We start from the raw sequence: 24263 nt of genomic DNA, 5'->3' as shown, positions 1-24263 counted from the left end.
CGGGACAAGGGTTATTATCGGCGGATATAGACTCGCCGCTAATGTTATTACCTATTAGCGGCGGGTAGTCCGCCGGTAATAATGGAAAATACCCGCCGCTAATAAATTTGAAACCGTTCTCTTTCTCAGTACCCGGACATTTTATTAGCGGTGGACTACCCGCCGCTAATAATGGGTCAGTCCGTCGCTAATAAAAAAAATTAATTTTTTAATTTAATTTCCCTATTATTAGCGGCGAATCTAGTACTCCACCGCTAATGACCTATACAATACCGGCGGACCCGGTCCGCCGGTAATATTTCCACCTCTAAAAACATTTTTTCTTGTAGTGAATCAGTAAAAATCTATTGCACTGACTTACTCTTAGGACTCATTCTTTTGAACATTATTTACAATTATAATCTACTGTGACCTAGTTACTATAATTGTAATTATTTATATGTTCGAGATTTTATAAATATTTGTATTATTCCAATAATCATGTAATAAAACAAGCATGCAATATGATTAAAACAAGCATGCAATATGATTGTTAAATTAAATGATTTCTACTTCTTTTATTGACAATAAAAAATCGAGTTATATGTTTGACATGGAAAAATAACTGTAGCTTTAAGCACTCTAAAATTGAATTCGAGTGCTCAAAAAAGCAATAGTTGAAGTAGTTATGAAGAGATCTTTTTGTTTTTGTAAGTTGGTCTAGTTTATTACTTTTTCCTTGTGCCTTTTTCGATTTAGGGTAGAAACCAGAGAAACATGAGAACCGTCTTCTCGTGTGTGATGTCTAAGTAGAGTAGTTAAAAACGATGAAATAAGATATTTGTATTGTAAGAGGATGATGTCTTGGTACTTTAAGGATGGATTAGCTAGTTTGTATTCTAGTGACTACATGAGAGAAAAAATCATGCAGCCTATCAATTTTTGGTAAATGATTAATAAAATGGAGGGCCCTAGCTAAGGATTGTGTGTCACCATGAGAGCCACAACACATGAAAAAGGAAGCCATGCCTCCTTTGGTTTCCATCACATAATCACTTTAATTGGGTGGCATGCATGTATTATGCTAGCTTGTCATTTTGAATATTAGTTTGCCATGTCCCAAAAGTTGCTCTGCAACCCAGGCTTGAATGCCTTTAATTTCGACTCATCACACACATTTATGGGTCCCAAAGTTTATTTAATAATGTGTGTTTTTCTAGCTCACTTGTCTTTCTGTTCAAAACAACTCAACACAAGAGACAGCAAGTGATTTTTCATAGAAATTATTTTAGTATGTCCCTAGTAATTTTAACCATATTGGCGAGTCTCATTACTATGAGTAGTTTAAAACAATAGTAATAATATAGATTCATTGGTCAAAATTCTATCGAGACACTAATATCTTTTTAATGTGACGATGAGTACAAAAGTTATATACAACCATACTCATCAACATCAAAGACAAATACAAATAATTTTTATAGAATATTAGATTATATCAAGAATAAATTACGACTAAAATACTCAATATTTTTAAAATGTTACACTTTATACTCGAACTTTTTTTGTGTGGTAAATATACTTAATGTTTTCAAAATGATACTTTTATACCCAAACTTTTTTTTACTGTAAATATACTAAATGTTTTAAAAATGTTGCACTTTTATACTTATTTTTTTTATTATTATTTTGAGAAATAATAGGATAGTGAAAGAAAAATACAAGATTTTAATTTTAAATTATTTTTCATTTCCTTATTTTTTCTCAAAATAATTAAAAAAATAATTTAAGATTATAAAATTAATCAAAATAATTAAAACTTATATGTTTCCTTCACTTCTTTTAAAAACTTATATTTTAAATTGATAGAAAGATGTAAGTTTTTTATTATTTTAAATGATTTTTTTATTAATTTTAATAAAAGATTTGTTCATTTTTAATTTAAAATACTTATTTTGAGAAAGAATAAGAAAGAAAAGATAATTTAAAATTTAAAATAATTAAAAATCTATATTTTTCATTTACTTTTTTACTATTTCTCAAAATAATAATAAAATAAGTATAAAAGTGCAACATTTTAAAAATGCTGGGTATATTTACCATAAAAAATTGGGTATAAAAGTACAACATTTTGAAGACATTGAGTATTTATACTGCAAAAAAAAAGTATAAAAGTGCAACATTTTAAAAATATTGAGAATTTCAGCTGCAATTTACTCTTATATCAATGAAGTATTGTATTAGAAATATTCCTTTTAAATCATGAATGTAGAGGATGATTTGAGTCTCCATAACCTGCAAAAAAAAAAAAAAAAGAGTAAGAGAGACACATGGATGCACTTATATAATATATATGCATGAGAAAGTTTTTATTTTTAATCTTAGTGTATGGGGTAATTTCCCCGAAGTAATGTGGCAAAGAATTAAGAAGGGAAAATGTTCATTTTGAAGAAATATTTCATTAAATAAAATAAAGTGTGGTTGTTGAACTCTGAGTTCAAAATGATTGGATAGATTGATGAGCTCTGAGCTCAAAATGACTGAATAGATTGATGAGCTTTGAGCTCAAAATAATTGAACATATTGATGAATTTTGAGCTCAAAATGAACGAACGGGACGATGAGTCTTGGGCTCAAAGAGGAAGAACCAAGGGAAGAACCCAGAGCTTAAGCTGAGCGAAAAGATTAGTGAGCCTGGGAGCTCACAATTTGAAAGAGAAGAAAGGCGGGAAGAAGGTTAATGAAGCTGGACATGTGGATCAATCCCAATAAGCTTTCTTAACCTTATTTATTGTCATTTTTCTATAAAAAGAAGAAGAGAGAGACCTATTTTGGGGATCTCAGACTTTAGATTGATTAAAGCTTGTGAAGATTGAGAATTGAGAAAGAGAGCATTGTGCTGACTTCAACATAATAGTATCTTTTGCAGGTACCCCTCCTTTGTCATTGAACACCTTCATGCTATTGGTTTACCCAACAAAATGTGTATTTACCATATGAACTACATCAGCACATAATAGTATGGTGGATTTGTGATCTAGCGAAATATGTAAAAGATTTGGGGGAAGATTTTGACCCAAACAATTAGCGTCGTCTGTGGGAAGCTTATTGAGCAATAAAGCTATGCACAACGATGCAGAAAACATTCTCTTAAATTTTATATGACTATTATTTTTTGTATCTTTTGCAAAAATTGAGTGAATGGTAATCAGTGAAGAAAAAAATGCCTCGATCGAAAACACAGCAAGAGGAAGACGCAAGCCAATCACCACATGTTGATTACACGCAAGAGTTACATGAAGTGATGCAATACATGCAACAAATGAAAGAGCAAGATGATGTTAGATTACGTTTAGCCGAAGAGCGACAACAACAAGTGGAGGAGCGTCATCAAAAGCGAATAGAAGAAATGGTCACTCAACAAGCTAAGTTGGTGGTAGAGTTGGCGATGATGCAACGAGAGAAAGGTGCCCATCATGGGTGAGCGATGAACACAAGGATGGGGCCAGGTGATGAGGCTCAGCCAGAAAATGACCTGGAACATCAGGAAGTGGAAGAAGATACACTCGAGGTTTATGGAAAAGAAGCACAAAAATCATTACAAAGGGAGAAAGAACAGAGTGGAACTCATACTACAAAGAAGTTAGAAAAGCAATCGCTAAAAAACAATCACAAGCCCACCAGTTTCCATCAACACTAGCAATGCCTTTTGATTGGAAGGAGCAGATTGTTGACCTGTGAAATTGGCCAACATTCGTATGTACAATGTACGACACCTTTTGAACGAAATAAATATAATAAACGACAGAGTACAAATATCTTAAACAAACACACATAAATTTTATAGTGGTTCAGCCCTGTTCTGATGAATACTAATAACCTAATCCACTTAGCTTTTAGTATTGAATCACTCGACAATTACACTGATGAACAAAAGTATTCACTCGTTTCTAATTTGCCCAGAATTTCTCCCCAAATGTTCTTCAGATCTCCAAAATTCCAGAAAAAGCGATCCCTCGGAATGAAGCCTTGGGTCCTCAATTTATAGTACCCAGGGGCTGTTACATAACCAGTAATATTGGGATCGTGGTTTGGTACATAATTATCAGGTAGTGGAGATACGTGTCCACCTCCCCATGATTATGAGATCATGGGTCTTCTCGTTGTTTCTCTAGATTGTGGTGGATAATGCACGATAGAAACATCTGGGAAGATGTTAAGCCTCTGTTGGTATATGAGACTTAGGTGCTACGCCCGACGACCCGAGCTTGGGTGTTAGGCATGTGACCTTCTGGGTGCTGGACCTGTTGATCCTTTGGGTGCTAGGCTTGTGACCTTCTGGGTGCTAGGTCTGTTGATCTCAGTTTGAATGAGAGTGAGTAGTTCTCAGTGAAGTGTACTTGGGGGTTTGAGCCGACCACCCTATGAAGAATAGGGTGGGCCGACCATCAGGTGGTTCTTGAGCATGTCGGGCCGACCACCCTAGGGGTTGGGGTTAGGCCGACCATCCCTAGGGATCCTTGGGCATACTGGGGCAGACTACCCCTAGGGTAAGGGTCAAGCCGACCACTCTCTTGGACACACTGGGGCTGACCACCCCTAGGGTAGAGGTCAGGTCGACCATCACTAGGGCTCTTGGGCCTGCTTAGGCTGACCACCCCTAGGGGGTTTAGGCTTGGTCGACTTCCCCATAGGTCCTGGACCTATCTTTTTTTCCCGTCGGTCTTTTCTCAATACTTTTGTCGTTTTTCCCTGATTTGTGATGTTACGTATCGCATTCTCATTCGCCACGTCATCCTTGTATTTTTGAGGGATAACATTTGCCCCTCAAGTTTATTGTAATGTTTTCAACATTGCGGTAAACTTGATCCTGACCCGAGAAACCTACCGTAGCAGTACTTAAATAGTCAAGTCCCTCGAGACATTACATAGTACTTTTTTAACTATCGATAATTTGCTCAGCACTAATTTTTCAGGGACAATTAGAAATTCCTAAAAATAAGTAGGTTTTTCAAGGAAAATTAATTTCCTAAAAATCTAATATATTTTTCAAGGAAATTTGAAATCCTAAAAATATAACATATTTTTGAAGGAGTTTTAAAGTCCTAAAATTATAATATATTTTTCAAGGATATTAATTCCTAAAAATAAAAATATTTTCCAAGGAATTTTAATTCCTAAAAATATAAGATAGTTTTTCAAGGAATTTGATTTCCTAAAAATATAAATATTTTTCAAGGAATTTTAAATTCCTAAAAATATAGATATTTTTCAAGGAATTTGAAATTTTAACCATACCGGATATTTTTCAAGGAAATTTGAATTCCTAATACTATCTTATCTGGTTGAGATGTTATATGTAGGTCTTCTCTTCTCATTCTTGCTCTACGCGTCACTTTCAAAAAAATTCCAAGCCTGATTTCTTCAATTCCTTCTCAAACTCAGATATTTGGTAAGTACTTTATTCTAATCCTCACATCATTTAATTTAAATGTGCTTAGATTCATAAGAAACACTTTGCATTTTTGAGGAATTTTTGTCTGAATTTCTTGTTTTGTATCCTGATAAAAAATAATTGACTTACTTGAATCAAGATTTCTCTGTAAAATTCCTTAGTCTGGGCGATTTCCAGAGTTATAAACCCCAAACTAGACGATTTCTAGGGATGCAAGACCCTAGGCCGATCACTCACTAGTCCTCGCGATTTCTGGGACTCCAAACCCTAGTTCCTGCGATTTCCAGGGATAGGATCAGGTTTGGGCCGAGTACCTCTTGGCTTCTCCTTGTGCGATTTCCAGGCCTAGGAACAGATTTGGGCCGAGCACCTTCAGAGTTTCCAACCTTTGCCTTAGGCGATTTCCAGGCTTAGGAACAGTATTTGGGCCGAGCACCTCCAGGGCTCCCAATCCTTGCCTTAGGTGATTTCCAGGCTTAGGCTTAGGGTTAGGCCGACCACCCCTAGAGCTTCATGGGCCGAGTACTTCCTTTCCCTTGGGCGATATTCAGGGATCCGAGGTGGTCAGCCCAAGCATAAGCCGACTACCTGTGACCCTAAATATAATTTTTTCACCTCAACTGATCTCCTTGGGGGCCTTCCTTGTACTGTAAATTTTTTTCATATGACATTTTATGCCTTTATGATTTTTTGTTATGAGTACCCAGTGTATTGATTGAAATATTTTATTTCCAATGCTTACTAAGTATATCAACTCACAACCCTCATTGGTTCAGGTATCAGTATACTCTGAACACATGTTTTTTATGTGCCATACTAACCTTACTCTTTTATGTTTTTCATGCTAACAACCATGGTAATGTGAGTAGTTCGCTACTTCACCAAGTACCATGAACAAAACAGGTCGACCACCCTATGGGTGATAGGCCGACCACTCTGTAGGGTTGATGATCTGGCCGACCACCCTATAAGGGACTTGGCTAGAAGTTTCCCTACCAATGCCTTTTTTGTTTTTGTTTTTTGCATTTTCAGAACATATGTTGAACAAATGTCCTAGAAAAACTTGAGCTTGCTTAGTACTTAAGGCCACACCCTCATTGCTCGTGTATAACCTGATCAGTATGTACTATATGCCCCCAAGTGATCATGGGTTTAAAAGCCTTGGTCACTTGCTACTTGACCATGCCTTGCTTCGAGCGTTTAGACACATAGTACCATCCTTTTCACCCAATAATGCAAGCAGCAAATGCTTGTCCCTCATTGGTAGTCGGGTGATGGTTTCATACTCAACAGTAATGATACCTATACATAGATGCAGATTGTGTAGCAAGTGTTGATCACGATCTACGTAATCTCTCGTGTACTCGTTATAATGATTGTAGATAGAAATGTCTAACTTGGACCAACCGGATGAGTCTTAGATCAAATTATCGATTGATCCCTCAAGGACCAGTATCTTTTGTTGATCGTATAGGGTGATAGGTTCCCCAAGAACAAAGATCGAACATGATCAAATTTGGCGAAAAGGTCCTAAGACCTGTCTCTTGTTCGGATCGTATAGGTCGATAGGCTCTTCAAGAAGCAAGATCGAACATGATTCGTAAATTTGGCGACAAGGTCATCGGACCTGTCTCTCGTTTGGATCGTATGGGTTGATAGGCTCCTCAAGAACCAAGATCGAACATAATCCATTAATTTGGCAACAAGGTCTTAAGACCTGTCTCTCTTGTTGATCGTGTGGGTCGATAGGTTCCTCAAGAACTAGGATCGAACATGATCAAATATTTTGGCGAAAAAGTCCTAGGACTAGTCTCTCATTTGGATCTTATGGGTCGATAGGCTCCTCAAGAACCAAGATCGAACATGATCCGTAAATTTGGTGACAAGGTCCTAGGACCTGTCTCTCTTGTTGATCATGTGGGTCGATAGATTCCTCAAGAACCAGGATTGAACATGATCAAATAGTTTGGCGACAAGGTCCCAGGACAAGTCTCTCAATTGGATCTTATGGGTCGATGGGCTCCTCAAGAACCAAGATCGAACATGTTCCATTAGTTTGGCGACAAGGTCCTCGGACCAGTCTCTCATTTGGATCTTATGGGTCGATAGGATCCTCAAGAACCAAGATCGAACATGATCCGATGAGGTTGACAAGTCTAAAGGACAAGTCCCTCATTGAAAGAAATTTAAAGAACTAAGAGAAACTTGAGAAATTAAATTCATTCATTGAAGCACTATGGCTGTTACATAGATAATTCGAAAATAATACATTTGCAAATTAAAACTTGTGTTGCTGCTGAACAACTTCATTGTTAGTATTAGCAGAGGTGTTCGCCATTCTAGTAGTTTTTGATTAGTTCTCCATTCAGTCGAGCTATCTTGTATGTCCCTAGTGGGATCACCTCCTTCACAAGGTATGGCCCTTCCCAGTTAGGTCTTAGTACTCCCGCTGTAGTGTCCTTAGTGTTTAGGAACACCCTCCTGAGTACTAAGTCCCCAACTTGGAATTTTTTATCTTTCACTCTGGAGTTGAAGTATCTGGCCACTTTTTGTTGATGTGCTGCTATTCTGAGACTTTCCTTTTCTCGTCTTTCTTCGATTAAATCGAGCGACTCTTCTATTAGTTGATGGTTCCTCCCCTGATCGTATGTCTCCTGTCTATGCGATGGGGGAGTGAGTTCAACTGGCAGCATGGCTTCATACCCAAACGCCAAAGAGAATGGCGTATGCCCTGTTGCCGTTCGTGTCATCGTTCAATGTGACCATAGGACCTCCGGAAGTAATTTTGGTTAGGCTCCTTTGGCTTGTTCAAGGCGTTTCTTCAGAGTGTCTTTGAGATTCTTGTTCACTGTTTCTACTTGGCCATTAGCTTGGGGGTGTGCTACCGAGGAAAAGCTCTTTGTGATTCCATGCCTCGTACGAAATTCGGTGAACATATCACTGTCGAATTGAGTCCCATTGTCTGAGACTATCTTCCTTGGTAGGCCAAATCGACATATGATATTCTTCACCACAAAGTCTAAGACTTTATTTGAGGTTATGGTGGGGAGCGGTTCTGCTTCAGTCCATTTGGTGAAGTAGTCCACGGCTACAACATCAAATTGGACTCCTCCCCTTCCTGTGGGTAGCTTTCTGATTAGGTCGATCCTCCATACAGCAAATGGCCAAGGTCTTTGCATCTGTGTTAATTCGTCAGGTGTCACCCAGGGTATCTTGGAGAACATCTGGCACTTGTGGCATCTTCTGACATACTCCATCGAGTCTTCATTCATCGTCGGCCAGAAGTATCCTTGTCTTAGGATTTTCTTTGATAGGCTCTGCCCCCCAACGTGATCTCCACAAAACCCCTCGTGTACCTCAATCATTAACAACTTTGACTGCTCGGGTGTAACACACCTTAGCAGTGGTAGGAAGCACCCTCATTAGTACAGTACCCCTTCGACTATCTTATATCGTGCAACTTGCACTACAAGAAAATGGGGTCTTTACCTACCAATTGTAAGTGTAGGTAAAACTAGCCTAATGGTGGGTAATATGGTTTACCTACCAATATTGAATTGGTAGAGATTGGTAGGTAAAAGTTAGTGGGGAAAGAGTCTTTACCTACACTTATTAACACTGGTAGGTAAAAGAATCAGTGGACCCCACTAAGTTATAAATCAATTGATGAGTCATCAGATGACGTGTTTGATGACATGGTATCCTATGTGTATGCTGACATGATTTTTGTAGTTTTACGTGTCTGATGACGTGGCATCATACGTGGCGTCCTACGTGGCATCATATGTGGCATCCTACATGGTATCATTTTATTAGCCCACATAGCATTATTTTATTGGTTTGTTACACAATTTATATTTTGTTCAAATTTAATGGTTATGTGTAGGTAAAAGATAATAACAGTTATTTGTAAATGTTCTATATTAGAAATAAACTAGAAAAAAACCATTTAATAATAAAATATTTAATGCTAAAATTCTTTATAATGTTCAATACTAAAATAAGTCATAAAATTATCATTTTAAGGTTACCCCTACCAAAATAAAAAAAAACTTCATAAAGTTCATTCCTTAGTAAATTAATGTAAATAAACTAAGAATCATCTTGTGACTCCCGAACTGAAATAGATGGCGACTCTCTTAAATTTGCATCTGAAGCTTGGTCTGTTAGAGGTGGTGGAGGCGGTGCCATCAAATTGTTATGACGAAGTATATCCACAACTACACTAAGTTGTTCGTTAGTAGCATTAAGGCGGGAAGTTGTATCATTAAGTCGTTCAAGTAACTCTTCATAAGTTGGTTGATTACCCACAATATTTTCACGATGTGAAGTAGAAGTTGTGACACTAGGAGACCGCCCCCACCCTCGCAAGTATACCGAATCATGTCCAAGTACACGCTCCATAATCTCTTTATCAGACAGTTCTTCTCGAGGATGTTGACCCCTTAACTCCATCATTTTATCCTAATATGTGACAGGACGAAGTTTCAGCTTCTTTTTGCGAACATCATTAATCATGTCCCGTATTCCCAGCCAAATCAAAGAGTCCACAATTTGATAGGACAGCTAGATATTGTGAGCATAAAAAACATTAGAAGATACAACAGATCTTTGAAGAAAAAATGCAATAGAATGGCAGCTATCATAAATGTCTAATTATAATAATCAAAGACTCACTCTATATCCAGCTTGTTGCTTGACATGAGACAAAGGATGTGGGAATTCACTAGTTGGCCTGATGGGAATAGATAACAAAAATAGTACAAATTATAATCTATTAACTATATAAAGAGTGACCAGATTGAACCCAAAAATGGACTCTTAAAAAATCTTTATCCACAACAGTAAAAACAATACAAACTTTATAGGATCCCATTACTGAAATAAGACTTACGTCCAGGGCATTGTGAAAAATATATGAATCGGTACTTTTAGTGCTTCTGCCACATGTGTATGCCCTAAAGAAGCATTTATTAAACATAAGTATCTTGAGAAACATAAACAAAGAAATCTAAAATGGCTCCTTATCGGAACAACATAAATTACTAATATATAGAAAACTAATGACAGAATAAACTTGTAAATCAACAAACAACACAACGTAGAGGTTTAATTTAACCAGTTCACAAGTATCTAAATATGGTTTCTTTTGTTCTGATCAATTATGAAGTATCTCATTTTACTCGAAGAAGGCATTATTGTGATTTTCACCAAAATATTCAATTATAACCTCCTCCCATCTAGCATATTTATAAATCTTAACAAAATTGGCAATAAAGATGGAAACCTAACAGAACAATACGTATTCTATTTTGTGCTTTTTTTAAAAGAGGTCATGAATTGGATAGAGACTTACAAAACCATTTCATAACAGTTCCATTTCAATCATATCATAACATTGTTTAAACAGTTGAAACAATACAAACTTTATTTTTTCATAAACTAAGTTTGTATTGTTCTGACTGTTGTGGATCTGTTATTTTGTCATGATAGCATACTAAGCAATGAAAAGTTCCTCAATAGCTTTACTAAGTACAAGTCCTGTCCAGACAACTTGATTTTTTTGGTTTATAATGCCCATCCTATTTCTTATTCACAAAATTCATTTCTAATATAGACATGCTTCCAAGTTCCCCTCTCTTCCCCCAAAAAAATCTGCTTAACTTCAAGATCACAATTGAAATATAAATCCTTATGGAAAAAGATGTTTTTAAAAAAAACAATTCCTCGATAGAAATGTTTTTATATAAATACATTTACATGTGAAGAAAAAAAACCCATAAATAAGAAGAGCTTACCATAGGCTGGGGGGTTTGCAATGATTGCATCTGCTTTAAACGGAATACCAGAATCCATATCAGGTTCTTTTCAAGCTGGAAGTAGAGAGTATATAATTTCCTTCATTTGATTTCTTTGTACAGGTATCTCAGATGGTCCTGATGGCAAGAAACCTTTATTTTTAACCATATCTGCAGAAAGATAAATTTTTTAAATCAAACTGAGTGAATAATGAACATAGATTACTGCCTAATTATTTGGCAAAAGGTCCGACTATATTCACAACAGGGAAGGCTTAGTTATATATTATTACAATCCATAATACTGCACTTGTTGTGTGGGACACTCAGCACACAGTGAGACATTAATAATGCATGTATATCGATTGTCCAATAAACAAGCTTCTTTAACTTTCAGGGGAACGTCACTTAGCTCTGGAGTTTTTTTTTTTTATTATTATTATTTAATTTTGTTTCTTCTTTTTCATTTTTCTTTTTCACTTCAATAGCAGGACCAAGTAAGTCAACAAATATTGCGTACTGGTACATACAACCAGCAAGAACTTTTGGGTCACCACCGCCTAGAGGGTAAAACTCCAATCCAGCTGTCAAGACAAACTCTTTGAAATTTGAGTGAGTTGCTAATCTAACACGATGGCCATAGTCCTGCATACAAACAATTAATATAGATCTCCCTCATTAATATCATTAGTGAAAACATAAAGATTAGTTCTTCATTCACATCTTATGATAATAAGAGGTAAATGGAAATTCAAAAGAAAAAGTCATATATCACAACTATTTAAGATCCTTAATTTCATGCTACATATATGCCTTCAGAGGATAATATTTCTGCACCGTATCACATCAGTAAAATAAAATATATATATTAGATTCTGACTAAGATAAAGCAAAGAGACTCAGACTAAAATAAAATTCTTGTCACCTGTAAACGCTTGCCAATTGCAATAAATGGCTGAACATCTCCACGTGTGCCAACAATAAGCATTACAATCTGCATTGGTGGTATATATTGAAAGTCAGTTGCCTCAGGAAGCTCACAATCAAAAGATTCAGTGTGAGTATGTTCGGGTCCAGAAGTAAGTGATAGGGGATCAACGTCTCCTGGAACTTCAATAACAAGTATAATGTTTGCAATTTCAATAACTAGTTGGCCGATCAATTACCATAGCTCCTAAAAAAACAAGAGGACGCAAACTTTTGTAGGGAATCATAATATGGCTCTGAAAAATAAAATAACGGTAATGCATTGAGGCAGAGGTACATGATTAGAATGGGCAGAATGGATCATACATCATCTTGATAATTTATACACACCCCATAAAAAAATCTGATTAAAAAAAAAGCTATAACAATAACTCAATTTACTCATATATCTCACTGAAGCATTCCATCAAACAGTTATTATGCAGAGGTTAAGCACACCATATCACATAAAAAAGCTGATGAAACTGAAATATGATTATAAGAAAACAGAGCTTAAGCAAGGTAATGTAACAAGACAGAGCACAAAAATTATTGATTCAAATCAAATTAGATTACTGCTCAAATAAAAAAATAAATACTCAAACCACAACATCAATAGCCGACACATTTTTATTCTGAAACACACCATATCACATATTATTATTATCATATTTGCAATGATAAAACTAATGAAACGAAATCAATGATTCAGTGATAAACAAAACAGAAAGAGAAATTGAAGGAAAGATGGTAAGTAGAGTGAGAACTTGTGGATTATTTTTTAAAAGAACTTGTGGAGATCTGCACGTTATTACACAGAGAGTCTCTTGATCATGATCATTTCAAAAAAATATACGTATAATAAATAAATAAATATGGTTAGTGAAAAATGATAACCTGTTCTTGGACGATGATTCTTTCATCGAAGGTTATGGACTCGTGATCATCTCCGTAAGTGGTGACGGTGACGGTGGAAGTCGGAGGAGGAGTAGAAGAAGAAGAAGGAAATAAATAATCTAAGCACTCGGCAATGTCACTCGAAGTTTTGGGGTCTGGTTCGCGTAGAGCCCCGTCGCAGTCTCCATCGAGCCTCCTGTGCCAGCCACCTGCAAGAGAAAAGGGTGAGACAGAGAAAGGGAGAGAGAAGGAGCTGAGAGGTTAGATGTGAGGGAGATTGAGAGGTGCAGCTGAGAGGAAGAATGAGAAACAAATGAACCCTAATCCCTAAAGCCCCAATCTGATTTTTAGGTTTATTTTTTTTAATTAAAATTTTCTTATTTAATTAATAAATAAATATATTTTATTTATATTTTTTCCAACTATGTACACACGTGGCATGCCACATGTTATATAATGTGTACACATCATATTATTTACTCCACATAAGCTTCCAAATAAACATTTATAATAATAAAATAATATAATGAAAATAAAAAATGGGGGGAAAATTGAGCGGGAATGGTTAAAAAATTTCTCTCCATTATATACGTAGGTAAAGATCATTACCTACTGATATTATTGGTAGGTAAAGCTATGTTCCGAAATATAATATAATGGACTAGCATTTACCTACTAATATTATCTACCAATAAATATTGGTAGGCAAAACATTACTTTCCCTACCAATATATATTGGTAGGTAAAATATTGGTAGGTAAAGATCAGATTTCTTGTAGTGTTGTCTCACCAACTTCCTTGCTTTGTTCAGATCGCTGGGTACTACTCCTTGGTTGAGATAATTAATAATTGGGGTCATCCATGTATCCCCTAACTCAACAGGTAGTGCCTCTTGATCGGTTATGCTTCTTTCCACCAAGTATTCGATGGGAACGACATTTAGGGTGTCTGCATCTTTGGCACTGGCAAGCTTGGCTAAGGCATCGACATTGCCATTCTGCTCTCTCGGGACTTGTATAATTGGGTATTTCTTGAACTGTGCCAACAAGTCCTTCACCTTGTTCAGGTACTTCACCACCCTAAGTCCCTTGGCTTGATACTCCCCCAGTACCTGGTACACCACTAGTTGGGAATCGCTGAATATCGCCAGGGACTGTGCATGTACATCCCGAGACAAGCGTAATCCTGCTAATAATGCCTCGTATTCAGCCTCGTTGTTTGAAGCGTTGAATCCAAATTTGAGAGCGCAATGGATTCGATGATTCTCCGGAGTGATCAGTATGATTCATGTGCCTGAGTTGTGCTCATTGGATGCTCCATCAACATATAGCTTCCATACAGGAGTATCTCCTTCCTTCTCAGTATCTCCACTCTCCGATTGGTAGGAAGGGTCTTCAACATTAATGCCTTCGACTATGAAATCTGCCAATGCTTGTCCTTTTATCGCCGTCCTCGAATGATAAGTAATATCAAATTGTCCTAATTCCACTACCCACTTGAGTAATTTTCCCGAGGCCTGTGGTTTCTAGAGAACATATCTCAGCAGTTGATCTGTTAGGACTCAGATCGAGTGAGCTTGGAAATATGAACACAGCTTTCGAGAGGCGATTACTAAACAATAGACTAGCTTTTCAAGAGGGGGATACCTAGACTCCGCACCTACTAGCCTTTTATTGATATAGTATACAGGGTGTTGTACCCTGTTCTCTTCCTTTACCAAAGCAGCACTGATTGCATGCTCGGTGATTTCCAAGTAAATGAATAGTACTTCACCATTTATTGGCTTTGCTAGGACAGGAGGTTGGGCGAGGTGTTCCTTTAGGGCTTGGAAAGCCCTCACATTCCTTGGTCCATTGGATCTTCTTGCTGCCCCTCAGTAAGTTAAAGAAAGGGACACACTTGTCCGTAGACTTTGATATGAACCTACTGAGGGCAGCTACTTTCCTGGTTAAGCTTTGCACTTCTTTGATTGTGGTAGGTGACTTCATGTCGATCAATGCTTTGATCTTCTCGGGGTTAGCCTCGATTCCACGTGAATTGACTATATATCCGAGAAACTTACCAGAACCAACTCAAAACGAGCACTTGAGAGGATTTAACTTCATGCTATACTTTCTAAGTATTGCAAAGCATTCTTCCAAGTCTTGAACATGCTCTCTAGCTTCTTTGGACTTGACCAACATGTCATCAACGTATACCTCCATATTTTTGCCGATAAAGTCTTGGAACATGCCATTCACTAAACGCTGGTAGGTGGCTCCTGCGTTCTTCAAGCTGAATGGCATCACCTTATAACAGTACAATCCCTTATCTATCCAGAAGCTGGTATGTTCCTCATTGGGGGGGTGCATACTTATTTGATTATACCTAGAATATGCATCCATGAATGAGAGTATGTCATGTCCTGCCATTGCATCGACTAGTTGGTCTATTCTGGGTAGTGGGAAGCCGTCTTTGGGGCTGGCCTTGTTCATCTATGAAGTCCACGCATGTTCTCCACTTCCCATTTGGTTTTGGGACTAGCATGGGGTTTGATACCCAATCAGGGTAGTAGGCTTCCCTTATAAAACCATTTTCCTTGAGTCGCTCGACCTCCTCCTTTAGGGCTTGAGATCAGTCTTTGTCAAGCAGTCTCCTTTTTTGTTGCACTGGTGGGTAGTTCTTCTCTATATTGAGGACATGACTTATCACAGATAGAGAAATTCCAACCATGTCCTTATGTGACCAGGCAAAGACATCCTGGTTTTTCTTCAAAAATTCAACCAATCGTGCTTTAATTCCCACCTTTAACTCCTTCCTGACTTTGATTACTCTAGTCGGGTCCTCCTCATCTAGTAGGACTTCGTCAAGATCTTCGACTGATCGCACCCCCATGATGTCATCCCCAAAGAGAGGATCGATGTCGTTTCCCTCGCTTTGGGAAACTTGCTATAACAACAAATCTTTGTTAAAATGAGCCCCTGACTCTAGTAGAGTGTTTCTTTCAAAGTAAACTTCCATGTTGACAACCTCATCGGTTCCTTCATTCTCTTCGCAGCAGGTTACTATCATGTTGTTTAAGCATGGTCCTTTCTTTTCCTTGACCACTAACGCATTATAGCATTCTCGTGCCTCCCTTTGGTTACCCTGTACGCATCCTTGCCCTGTACTGGTGGGGAACTTCAAAGATAGATGCCAGATAGATACTGCTGTGTGTAATGCCATCAGGAGGGGTCTCTCGAGCAATACATTATAAGCCGATGAGAAATCTACCACCAGGAACTCTATCATCACAGTCTTATGCTTGGGGGCATCCCCCACCGTGACCGATAGTCTGATAGTTCCTGCTGGTGCTAGGCATTCTCCCGTGAACCCATATATCACTTGGGAACACGGTGTCAGGTCCTTGACCGTGAGCTTCATCTTCTCAAGGGATGATTTGTAGATGATATCTACTAAGCTTCCTGTATCCACCAAGCATCTCTTCACCCAGGCATTGCTGATTTGAATGGTAAGGACCAGAGGGTCATTGTGGGGGTACCTCATGTGCCTGGCGTCATCCTCTATAAAAGTGAGAGTTTCACTTTCATACTTTGGATTTTTTTGGAGACCGCTCCTCGACTGCCATACATTGGGAAGATTCCCCTACCTTATGTCTGAGGGTCCTTGCATATCGCTCATGGGTATTGTTACTATTGCCTGCTATGTGGGGCCCTCCACATATGGTATCCAGTGTGAAGTCTACAGCTGTCGACTCTAGGGTTGGACTCCTTTGCCTTTAGAATTCTGGATTCCTGCTTGGGGTTTCGGTTTTGCCTCGATACCTCGAGAGTTTTCCTGATCGGAGAAGAAACTCTATCTCATCCTTCAATTGTTTGCACTCGTTTGTGTCGTGCCCATAATCATTATGGAAATGACAAAACTTATTCTTGTCCTTCTTTCCTTCTGAATGCAAGGGTGGTGGCTTTCGGTATGGTACCTCATGGTATGTTTCCAAGTAAATCTCAGCCCATGATGTAGTCAGGACGATATAATTGGTAAACCTGGGTTGATAGGGTTGATGCTTAGGTTGTTTGTCGGTGGGTGCTGACTTTGCTTTCTTTTCTCCACCCTGCTCGGCCCCTGAGGTATTCCTCTTCTTATCGTTGCCCCCACTGTCGCCCTGGGGATTTGCGCCGTTTTTATCCTCCTTGACAGTGGTCGGATGGTTTATGCCTTTTTCTTCCTTCATGATAGCATCATCTAGCTTCATGTATTTGTCAGCTCGGTCCAAGAACTCTTGCAAGGTGTTGATAGGGTTCCTATGTATACTATCCCACAAAGGACTACGATAAATTATTCCTGCCGAGATGGCAACGAACTTCCCTTCATCTCCTACCATGGACACCCGATTTGCCTCTCTCATGAATCTTTGAATGTATTCTTTTAGGGATTCATCTTTCCCTTGCTTGATGTCAGCTAACTGATTGGCATATACTGGTTGAATCCGACCTGCACTAAAGACCTTGCATAATTCCTTTGTGAACTGCTCCTAGGAAGTGATGGATCTAGGTTTGAATTTCCAATACCATTCTTGAGCCGAGTCAGAGAAAGTGGTAGGGAATACTCTGCACCTATAATCATGCTCCACACAGAGTAACTCCATTTGATCCTTGAACTTCCCAATATGTCATATTGGAACCTCCTTCCCAGTGTATGTTGGGAGTTTAGGGGTCTTGTATTTCGATGGTGGTTGAGCAACTTGGTTATTAGCACTGAAGGGAATCCTACTTCTATGTGCCAGCTTGATATTGGATGGTTTCTTGTCAGAACCTGGACGGCCATGACAAGTGCATCTAGTTGAGCCTGCATTGCTGGAGGGATCATAGCTCCAAGTAGGGTAGACGTCCCTGGTACCCCCTCCTGAGCACTGGTCCTCCTGTTGATGACCTCCCTCAAATATTGAGGTTGTGCATCTTTCCCCAACCCATCAAACGCAGTACTGGTGTTATTCATCGGTTCCTTTCTTTTGTGAGATTGAGGGTGTATGGGTGGTAGGTCTGCCTTGCCCTTGTCGCTGTGACCCTGCCCCCGAGCCTCTCCTCCTACATGACTTTGAGATTTTGAGCGGTCATTTCCATTCCTGCACGTCTCTCAGATGTTTGACCCTTATCTCCCGCGTTGTATCGTCGGTCCCCCTGGGAGGGGGCCTTCGGGTTGGTAATACTCCTACTCCGAGATGAAGTGTTATTCTTCTTAGTCATGGAGAAGGCAGTCTTGGACTGTGCCTCTTCATCCTGTCTCTGGGAAAGTGGTTCTGAGAGTGTCCTTCGGGTCCTACTCCTCCCTTGGGACTCTCTGTTACTGTTGTCTCACATTCCTGCTGCTTTGGTCTGAGCCTCCCTCATCGCCTGAGCAACAACTTCAGTGTTAGCTTAGGATAATTAAGTAGCTGCCTCTAAGGCCACAACAACCTCTTGGTGTCTCCGGTCAGCTTCCTGCTCCCTCTGGATCATTCTCTGGACCTGCTCATCTATCTCCCATCGTTGTTGTTCCATAGTCGCCCTCTGAAGGGAAATTTCTGCAGCGAAGGCCTCCTGCCTCACCAGAAATTGTGCCATCTTCTCCTGGTGAGCGTCTTGTGGATCCTCTGCATCAGGTTGATCTCCAACCTCGACCTGAGGTTCGTTAATGGGATCTATGGGATCCTGGGTGGTGGAATCCCTGGGAGCAGTCTTCTTTGTTTGACTAGGTTTTGGAGGCATCGTAAAAATGATGAAAGTGTGTTTCTTGATTTCGCACTCTCAATGAAAGCACCAATAATGTTGACTTGTGAAATTGGCCAACGGTCATATGTACAATATACGACACCTTTTGAACGAAATAAATATAATAAACAACAGAGTATGAATATCTTAAACAAACACACAAATTTTATAGTGGTTCAACCCTGTTCTGATGAACAGTAATAACCTAATCCACTTAACTTTTAGTATTGAATCACTCGACAATTACACTGATGAACAAAAGTATTCACTAATTTCTAATTTGCCTAGAATTTCTCCCCAAATGTTCTTCAGATATCCAAAATTCCAGAAAAAGCGATCCCCCCGAATAAAGCCCTGGGTCCTCAATTTATAGTACCCAGGGGCTGTTACATGACCAGTTATATTAGGATCCTGGTTTGGTACATGATTATCAAGTAGTGGGGATACGTGTCCACCTCCCCATGATTATGAGATCATGGGTCTTCTTGTTGTTTCTCTAGATCGTGGTGGATAATGCACGATAGAAAAATCTGGGAAGATGTTAAGCCTCTGTTGGTATATGAGACTTAGGTGCTAGGCCCGACGACCCGAGCTTGGGTGCTAGGTATGTGACCTTCTGAGTGCTGGACCTGTTGATCCTCTGGGTGCTAGGTCTGTTGATCTCAGTTTGAACGAGAGTGAGTATTTCTCAGTGAAGTGTACTTGGGGGTTTGAGCCGATAACCCAGGTGGTTCTTGAGCATGTCGAGCCGACCACCCCTAGGGATCCTTGGACATGCTGGAGCTGACCACCCCTGGGGTAGGGGTCAGGCTGACCACTCTCTTGGACACACTGGGGCTGACCACCCCTGGGGTAGAGGTCAGGCCGACCATCCCTAGGGCTCTTGGGCCTGCTTAGGCCGACCACCCCTAGGGGGTTTAGGCTTGGTCGACTTCCCCATAGGTCCTGGACTTATCTTTTTTGCCCGTCGATCTTTTCTCAATACTTTTGTTGTTTTTCCCTGATTTGTGATGTTACGTGTCGCATTCTCATTCGCCACGTCATCCTCATATATTTTAGGGATAACACAGATGAAGAAAGAAGTCCTTGATATGATGACTAATGCGAGAGTTCAGAGTTCTATGGAAATGGATAATGAGGCGATCAAAGGAATTTTTAAGTCGCCTTTTACTGGCTAGATCATGAGTGAGCCAAAGATGAAAGATTTTGTGATGCCAAACTTTGCTCAGTTTTATGAAAGTTCAGACCCGTCAAATCATATTCTGCAATTTCAACAAAAAATGGCGATGGAGGCTGAAAATGAGGCTCTGCAGTGTAGAGCCTTTGCAACCACTTTGGCGGGATTAGTGCTGGGATGGTTCAAACAATTAAAGCCAAAATTAGTTAACTCTTTCCTGGAGTTAGGAGATTTTTTTTCGTGAAGCAATAAGGAGGAAATACTGAGACGCCAAAAATGATGGGTGACCTGTATTTAGGCAGCAAGTTGTGAATGAACATCTGCGAACATAATTTAAAAGGTATTTGAAGTTAGTACAACAAATCAATAACGTGGATAAAATTGTAGCAGCAAAATTTTTTAGGGAAAGTTTGCAAAAGGGACCATTGTTGAGTGAACAACTTTACCTAAACCCACCAAGGAACCTCACTGACATATAGTTGAGGGCTGAAGGGATGTTTAAAATACTAGAAATCAAAGAAGAAGAGGCAAGGAGAACTGCGCTCATCACCGAACCTGCAGAGGGAAACCTACCCTTGAGTGACAAGAAAGATAAAAGAAGACTAGAACAACCCTTATTGAGTAGAGGAGGCCCAACATGTATGCGGGAGGATGGTGAGAAGAAATACCCCAATATCAAAACTACGGTGCCCGTGGATCAAATTTACAATAAAAATAAAGATAAATCAATATGGAGAGACCCATTCAAAATAAATTCACCAATAGAACAGAGAGACCAATCGAAATACTATCATTTCCATAAAGATGTGGGTCACAGTCTTGTAGAGTGCAGATCGTTGTACAATCAGGTGCAGCACATCCTGAGAATTGGAAGACTGCCTTAATATGTTAAAAATGTACAGAATGTAGTGCAGCAGCACAAGATTCTGCCTAAGTAACTTGTACAAGTATTGGTAGAACAGAACGTACAATCACAAGCAGTAGTTGAGGATCAACCACAACAACTGCTAAAGCAGATCCCGATGATATTTTGGTATGCAAAGCCTTCGATAGAGAGGGAGGCAAAGATGAAATTTGAGAAGAAAACAAAAGAAAGGCTGAACATAATGTGTTATTTACACCATAAAGTGAACTATGTTGCCTCAACTGATTGTTATTTCCCTGCACATCCCATCTCCTTCACTAAAGATGATTTAAAGAATGTGAGCCTTCCACATGATGACACTCTGGTGATTAAGTTGCAAGTAGAAAATTGTCAGCTGAGTCGAGTATTGGTAGACAGGGGGAGCGGCACGAAACTTCTCTTTCATGATGCATTCCAAACCATTGGAATTCCAAAAGAGAGGTTAAGAGGGTCTACATTCCCCATCCCCTCTTAAAATAGTACAAAGGTAGTGCCAAAAGGCACAATTGAGTTAAAAAGAATTGCTATGAAGTGCACTCTAGTGGTGAATTTTGTGGTGATCGATTCCTATTCGGGTTATAATGCAATCATGGGCAGACCATGGGTGCACATAATGCAGGGAGTGGCTTTGCCTTTGGACCAAGTTTTGCGCTGCCAATCTCCTTGTGGAACTTACACAATCGATGTCAAAGGATGCCAAAAACAGGTGAAGAAGTGCTACATACTATTGAAGGATGTAAATCAAATAGAAATAGGTGAAGAGGAACAGGAAGATGAAGCATATAAATTAAAGGGAAATTTACCATCCTACTTGAAGGCAATTGAGGAGGAGGAGAAATGCTCGGAACCACCACCAACTGTTGATGAACTCGAGGAGTGCTATTGGATGAGGAGCATGCTGAGAAAACTGTGCTAGTAAATGCCCGAATGAATAGTGAGCAGAAACGTTTGCTAATAGAATTCCTTAAAGGAAATATTTCCATATTTGCATGGACAACAAAGGATATGCCAAGCATAGGTCCTACGGTCATGACGCATCAATTGAACATTGACAAGCATTTCCCAGTTGTGGACAGCTTCCCATTGCCAAGAATAGTCTAGATGGTGGATGCAACTACGGGATATGAGCATATGAGTTTCTTAGATGCCTATTTTGGTTATAATCAAATCCCAATGGAAGAAGATGATAGAATTCATATAGATTTTAAGACTGAGCGAGGACTCTACTATTATAAAGTGATGCCATTCGGGTTGAGAAACGCAGGTGCAACATATCAGCGACTTATGAACAAAATTTTTGTAGATCAATTGGGAAAGATAATGGATGTGTACATTGATGACATGGTGGTCAAGTCGAAAAAAGAGGCAGACCATTTAAGGGAATGATTTTAGGTGCTAAACAAGTAGAAAATGAAGTTGAATCCTGCAAAATATGCATTTGGATTTGCTTCAGGTCATTTCCTTAGCCATATAGTGAGCAAGAGAGGAATTGAAGTAAACCTCACTCAGATAGCAAATCTGTCAGAGATCACTGAGCCTCACACTATGAGGGATGTATAAAAAATTACAAGGAAAATTTCAGCACTGGGTTGTTTCATCTCGCGAATGTTGGATTGGTATGAACCCTTCTTCCAGTGCAAAAAAAATAAATTCACAATCCTTATGGGGAGACGCGTAGCACAAAACATTTAAAGAGTTAAAAAGTATCTAAGCTCACCACCAATACTAAGCGCCCCAGAGTAGAATGATGAGCTATACATGTATTTAGTTGTCTCGGCAGCAGCTGTGAGCTTGGTCTTGTTCAAAGAATTCGATGGCAAGCAGAAGCCAATTTTTATGTGAGCAAAATGCTTTAATATGCACAAACCTGCTAAAGTGTCCTAGAAAAACTAGTGTTGGCCCTAACGACAGTGAAGAAGCGGTTGAGACAATATTTTCAAACTCGTGTTGTGACTATGTTGACTAAGTTCCCACTCAAACAGATATTGTCTAAGCCCGATTTGTCCGAACGAATGTCCAAATGGGAAATTGACCTTTCTGCTTATGATTTTGATTTGCCCCACATAAGTCAATGAAAGGACATGTCCTGGCAGATTTCCTTGTAGAAATTAACTCATTTTAAGATGAGGCAGAGCAGAGGCACAACTCACAGAGGAAGACTGGGTGTGGGTGATGAACACAGATGGCTCAGTGAACTCATATTTGGATGGCATTAGGATAGTGTTAGAAGTTTTGTCAGGATTGAGAATTAAAGAAACTCTGTAGTTATAGGAAAAAGTCACCAATAATGAAGCAGAATATGAAGCCATGATATAAGGTTTGGAAATGGCGTGCCATTTGGGAATAAAGAAACTACATATCAGAGCTGGCTCAAAGTTGGTGACAGAGAAAGTTACTGGTAATTTCAACATGAAAGAAAAAAGAATGAGATGTACTTGAGCATTGTGAAAGTATTACGAGCTAAATTTTCACTATTCGAGCTCACTCAGGTACCGTGAGAGATGAATCGTAGAGCAGAAGAATTAGATAAAATGGCTTCATCGAGCAAGTGCACTCGCAAATCTTCAATTACACTTAGCATGGCAGAACCCAATGATTGTCTAATGTGCTTCGAAGTAGCGCATAACAATGAATGTTGGATGGACCCTATTATACGCTATTTGAAAGAAGGAATAGAGCCGGATAACAAGGATGAGGCAAAGTGCCTGTGAGCCAAGGCAGTTAGGTATGTGATGATTAATGAACAACTCTACAGGATATCATTCTACTGGCCAAACTTGAGATAATTAAATCCAAGTGAAGCTAAGAAGTTAATTGAAGGGATGTGTTGCAATAATTCAGGAGGACGAAGTTTGGTGCATAAAGCCTTAACTGTAGGGTACTATTGGCCCTATATAATGACAGAAGCAGGAAAAAATGCAAAAATGTGTGACAAGTGCCAAAGACATGCACCCTTAATACACCAACCGGCGCAACCTCTGCATTTTGTGATTGCACCATGCCAGTTTGCTAAATAAGGGATGGATGTAGTTGGGGAATTTCCCAGAGCTGTTTGAGGGAAACGTTACGTGCTGCTTGCCACTGACTATTAGATAAAATGGGTAGTTGGTGAAGCTTATAATACTATTCAAAAGGCTGACACGACAAACTTCATTTGGAAACACATTATTTGTCAGTTTGGGATTCCAAAAGAGATCATTGTAGACAACGGGACACCGTTCAATAAAGCCAAAGTGAAGAATCTGTGCCAACAGCTCAAGATTTATTTGGGATTCTCGTTTGTTGGTTATCCACAAGGGAACGACCAAGCCGAGGCTACTAACAAAGTGATTTTTGCCAACATCAAGAAAGATTTGGAAAA

At 39.1% G+C, this 24263-nt stretch overlaps 1 pseudogene; it reads right to left on the bottom strand.

The window, feature by feature from the left end:
* Nucleotides 1-9392: 9392 nt before the first annotated feature.
* Nucleotides 9393-12341, bottom strand: LOC133802020 (sterol 3-beta-glucosyltransferase UGT80A2-like; annotated as a pseudogene).
* Nucleotides 12342-24263: the final 11922 nt, after the last annotated feature.

This window comes from Humulus lupulus, chromosome 9 (genome assembly GCF_963169125.1).
Source record: "Humulus lupulus chromosome 9, drHumLupu1.1, whole genome shotgun sequence".
NCBI lineage: Eukaryota > Viridiplantae > Streptophyta > Magnoliopsida > Rosales > Cannabaceae > Humulus > Humulus lupulus.
The sequence above is the reverse complement of the archived record's forward strand: the minus strand, read 5'-3'. Positions and strand labels throughout refer to the sequence as shown.